This window comes from Clytia hemisphaerica, unplaced genomic scaffold (genome assembly GCF_902728285.1).
Source record: "Clytia hemisphaerica strain Z4C2 unplaced genomic scaffold, Clytia hemisphaerica genome assembly, whole genome shotgun sequence".
NCBI lineage: Eukaryota > Metazoa > Cnidaria > Hydrozoa > Leptothecata > Clytiidae > Clytia > Clytia hemisphaerica.
The window spans coordinates 1,278,001-1,284,025 of record NW_027103836.1 but is presented as its reverse complement, the minus strand read 5'-3'; positions in this window follow the sequence as shown (position 1 = coordinate 1,284,025).

The window sequence follows — 6,025 nt, the reverse complement described above, 5'->3', positions numbered from 1 at the left end:
ATTTTCCAAGATGGTGGGAACCTATTAAGCTTTTAAAAAATGATGAGAGATAAAGTCAGATTAGTTTGGTTTGGATCATAAGATGAAGAGAGGGTTTGACAGAATCATGAAATTCCACTTAAGGGACTTCAAAGTCATTAAGATCAATACAAGGACAACAAATTAAGGCTTCGGAGTTAATCAATGAATAAATTGACATATTCATGGTCTCATCGATCGATATCGACCAGATTAAAATTGGAACTGTTGATCACCATGTAAACAAACAAAATGGCGCGTCTCTGATGACGTCATCAAACAGTGTCCCATAAAGATCTACATGGAAAACCCTATCCAGTACAGCAACCGTTTAATATATTGACTGCTATGATAATAAAACATGAAGATTCTTATGGTCAGGACCACTGACCTTTATATATCCCTGGACCAAGCTATATCCGCCATCTTTGATCGAAGAAGCCATTGTAGTGTTTAAAACTTTGCCTAACGACAAACGGCGCTACATCATTATAGTGTACAAGCGAAACTAGATCTAGCACTCTCTCTGCAGGTACCAATTTCAAAAAAACTCCGATCATAATATTTTGCTTGGCCGGCATTGGGTAACTTGGTCCAGGGATATATAAAGGTCAGTGGTCAGAACCGAAGGATTGGGCTGAAATGGTCGAATGATAAAATTCGGAAAGAAAATACAACTGAATTACAACGGTAACCCTTTTAAACTATATTATATTTTTAGGTAGATGATAAAATTTCAATAAAAGGTTAATAGATTTTCCCATTTTTTGAATATAACAATTTAAAGTGCTAAAAGCTGAAGATAATCGGTTTTTTGGATGTAAAAAAGTTCTTCTTCCTCAAAAACACCTCATTTTCACAGACTCGGTAAGACCGCCCATTGGAAAAATTGGCCGAAATTTCCAAAATTATACTCCAAATATTGTTACCGCTGAAAATAATTAAATAAACAAATCCTCAATGCAAAATATTATGCTATTTTTTCGTTCCCTAGAATATTGTGACTTGAAAACAATGGAATTCAAATCCCTTAGCAATATAAAGCATGGATATATCGATCGATCCAAATCAAGTGTCAGTTCATTATTTTTTACTCTCGCTTTTAGGTGAAAAATCCTACCGTGTAAGTGAGAAGGAGGTGTTCAATGTGAAGTTTACCCTGAGTAAAAAAATCCTCTTGAGAGCTGGTTCTTTGAAGAAAGTCAAAAAGAACTACAATCAGTGACAAAATACTTGGCACAAAAGGGAAATTCACCGGGAAGTTTTGAAACCACAATCGATTTGTAAGTGCTCTAAAGTAGGTTCGAAGGGTAGAGTTTTAACGCTAGATATAAGACTAAAGTTAAAAAGTGGTCCAGTAGGGCTTGAAATATAGCCTAGAAACCAACGAATCCCTCCCAGATAAAAAAATCGATGAAATCAAGTCGAAGGCCCGAAATTGACATTCTCGCTCGAACTTCAATTTTCGAAAATTGGTAAATTAGCCAAAAGTGCCAATATGTTATTACCTGGTTGTAGCGTTCAAGATGGGTCATAGAAAGTCAACAAGAAAATGCAGCAAGGCCCCACTCACAAATAAGTACCGAAATACATATAGTTGACTCTCTCTAATTCGATCTCAAAGGGACCGAAAAATTTCATTCGAATTAAAGAGAGTCATTTAAATCACTTTGCAGCTGAGGGGATCAATATTTTAGTTCGAATTACAGAAAGATTCGAACAATAATGATTCGAGCTACAGGGAATTGACTGTAGCCCCTCTTATGAACTTACGTTAAATCGCCAGAGGTAGACTTTGTAAAAAAAGAACAAAGACGAGATAATGGAGAAGGGAACTAAAGTTGTTTTAACGTTCATCTGACATTATAGACGTCGCTTTGATACGTTATGTGCTGGCTGGGACAGCGAAAGACAATTAAGGGTAACCAGGCGAGACGGGGTGTAAGAAATCACACAATAAAAACTCCCGAAAGACCTGCATTGTCATGGCAACCATATAGGAACAAGGTGGCTCATGTAAGGTAAGTAATTCATGATATACAAACACTGCAATGACTTCACGATGTTATGTAACTTTCCCGGGTTTTTCACCTAATACATGATATGCACCACTGCAATGTCTTCCATTCCACCCAATAGCTCATTGGTTGTAAGTGACGTAAAATCAGTCAACGTCACTATCAACCAATTAGCTATTGGGTGGAATGGAAGACATTGCAATGGTGCATATCATGTATAGATATGCCACATGCAGCCTGCTATCAGTTGTATTAAAAGTGACGTAATGTCAGAAGCAACGCAGGGGGTTGTATCCTGATTTCAGCAAAAAAAGAAGCAAACTACAATTTCGATGAGCAAATACAAAAATCTCATACCGGCATTTCTTCCTTAACTTCATCTTGTCTTCATCAAGTGTTCCGTTTTCTAAGAACGGAAGGAAAAAAACAACTTATTGCCGACCCAAAAAAATATCAGCGTTTTGATTGGTCGAGAGCATCGAGATATTTGCGATATTTCATATTTCTTTAGTCTGGAAATATGACCGCGTTGACTTTTGGGGGACTGGGTAAGCGGCGGGAGAAAAATCAAAACAAAACAGCCGAAAAGAACTGACTTTTGGAGAAACTGGCGGCTTGGGAATCAAATGGAAAAACGCAACAAAAATATGTTCAGATTAACTTTTACTTTGGAGTTCTTCCATAAAAGACACTAAAATCAAATCTGATAAACTAAGAAATTATAAAACTACTTGACAAGACCCAAAAATTTTCAGCTTTTGGTATAAAATTCGTCCGTGTGTAACCAAACAGTTTTTTATCAATGCATACAAAAAACTTGAGATTCTTGAATGTTTGCCAATAAGATTTCTCATAACATAGCAAGGGAAGTGGTGATTTTTAAAAAAGTTCTCTCCTAATTCTCCTTCTTGACGAGGTACGTCCTTGAATTGTAAACTCAACAATCATTTATTAATCTTCCTTCTAAAATTCGAAACAATTATAGCTTGACGATAATCAAGAAAGTATCCAAATTGTTGTTCTTTAACCATTATTAAAAGCATACATTTCCATCATGGAACTCCTTTCCTCTGTGGGCTATTCTTTTCCATGCATCGAAACAAAAACATAGAAAAAGACTGAATGTTATCAATCTGATTAATCCAACGATGAAGGGTTCCTTCTCTATCGAAACAATACTGTACAGTCCATCTGCATTTTGAATTATCAATCTAGAAACTTTCAAATACATCTCTGAAAAATCTGCAACTCTTCAAAACAAAACTTCTGGATCGAAAATGCTCCTCTGTTTTGTTTTTGTGTGAATGTTGTCGGCGGGAACATATCGAATTTTTTATTGTTCGAATCTAACGTTCGAATTAGATTTTCGAATAAAAACATTCGAAACTACACAGAAGAGAGAAGCAAGGCGGAAGTAAGTTTTATAAAACAAAAACAAAAAGAAATTTATATCAGGACAATTTTTTTGAGTCGACAATAAATTAGTTATCACATGACTTCTCGTGCAATACTCGATATTTTACTCGTTCCGAGATTTTACCGATATTTTTCCTCGCCTAAAGGCTCGGAAAAATATTACGGAAAAATCTCGGAACTCGTAAAATATTTCTCGTATTGCACTCGAAGTCATGCGATAACTAGTACATATCATTATTAAAATCTTAATAACTGAAAAAAACATTGTAACCACGTCATAAGCGATGCAGACTCTCTCCAAAGCGGGATACAAAAATAGCAATTTAGTCCAAAGCATCATCCATCACTTTATAGTTCACTTCCTCACAAAAAAAATGGACATTTGAACTGCCTAGAACCTAAAACCTTTTCGAAAACATTTAATAGTTTTAAGAAAATACGAAATTGAAATTTCGGACGCCATATTAAGACACGTCAAAAAGCAGACAATGGGACTACTCCATCTGACTTTCTATCCTAAATTTTTCCAAAGAGAGTAACTTCAAGGGAAAAAATTTTTCGAATTCATTCACAACTCACCGTTCTGATTCGATCTTCAAAAGATAGACAGCTAGTTTTCTTCGATATAGCGTAAGAAACTAATATTATGTATCAAAGTTAAAGTATGATTAGTGAGGTCTGTTAGCACAACAATACTTCAGATGGTGATTAAAGCATGAAATTTGGCACAGATGATCCTTAGAGGGTCTAAAACTTAATTTTAAACAGTAACACCAAATTTTGCCACCTGGCCACCTGCCAGATGACGTCATCAGGTGGCTTAGCAAAAATTTATTTTTTTGAAAATATTTAAAATCTGATGGTATCAGCGGAAAGAGCATGAAATGCTGATGAAAATCGAGGTATAAAACATGCCTTAAAAATCTTCCTATCAAAAGTTATGAAGGTTTAAAGTTTTGTGATGACGTCATCATAAGCCTTTCCCAGCAAAATCTAAAATCCCGTAATAACGGAACTAGTTGACCAAATTTAGTGTTTTATACACGAATCCATGTCAAAATTTGAAGTTCCATCTGATGCTTGGGTCTAAACAACATAGGAAGGCTTAAAACATCCAAAAAAATTAGTTGGTTGTACACTGTGCCCCTGAAGGGAGAACACTGTGTTGATTTGCCTTGACTTGTAAAGCTCAAAATCTAAGTTTTAGTATTCTGTAGGATTTAAAGCTTTTAATTCAATTTGAACATCGGAATCGGAAAAAGCAATGCATTTTGATATGAATTCATGTATATAACATGAAATTTGGTCAATTTGCACCAAAAATTACGAGGTTTTTAAGTTTTGTCATCAAAAAACTTTCAACCTTCATAACTTTTGATAGGAAGATTTTTAAGGCATGTTTTATATCAGCATTTAATGCTTTTTCCGCTGATACCATCAGATTTTAAATATTTTCAAAAAAATAAATTTTTGCTAAGCCACCTGATGACGTCATCTGGCAGGTGGCCAGGTGGCAAAATTTGGTGTTACTGTTTAAAATTAAGTTTCAGACCCTCTAAGGATCATCTGTGCCAAATTTCATGCTTTAATCACCATCTGAAGTATTCTTACGTTTTTATGTGCTACCTGACCTCACTAGATATAATGATATCACTTTCCAACTATTTTTCAGCCGGACCAAAAACAAAAGTTAAACTGATACACAGTGTGTCCTAAAAAGAAGCGGAAAGATTTTTATATTATTTTGTAGAATCATCATAGTTTATGCAATATTTTATAAAGGCCGCTACCCAAGCATTTTATGGTCGCCGAACAAAGTGCACGGCTCGAGCTCTTTGTTCGCTGAACGCTTTTCTCATTCCACTCTGCAGCACATTTTTTTCTCTTTTTCTTTTGTTCATCATCTTTTGCACATGATACACATCTTTTGCACACGGTACAAGAAGACAATTCTCTTTTCTGATTGGTTGATTTAAAAAAAACAAAGGGTGAGCTGTTCAGCTTCGCGAAAAAAGTTAAAAAGTTTCAACTCTTGTCGCGCTCAAAGCGACAGCTTTTGAAGGCTTGATTTATGTAATTAATGCAATAATTAAGCCGTGCGCCTTGTTCGACGAACATAAAATGCTGAGTGGGTAGCGGCCTTAACTTCTTTACTTAATATTTCAATCACAAAAACCTATTCAATCATCTTGGGAATCGAATAACAATTGAACAGAGAATTGTAATATTGCCCAGTTAATGTGTTTTGAGGATTTTATTCTATGTAAAAATTTGTCCACTTTTTTTAGGACACACTGTACTAGAAAGCCTAAAAACTCCTGCAAAACCGCATTTGATGGCATAAATTTAAATATAAGAAAAAATCCCAGAATTTCCAAAATCAAAGGATGTTTTCCATTTAAAAGCAATTTTATGGTCGGTTTATAAAAATGTGTACTTGTATCCCAGCTGGCATTGAACCATTGAACGTAGTCAATTATTCTAACATGGTTTCCAAGTGGTTTGGGAACTATTTGAAAATATTTGATTAAACTTTTTACACTAAAAATGGTAACAAGAAAAAAAAACACTGC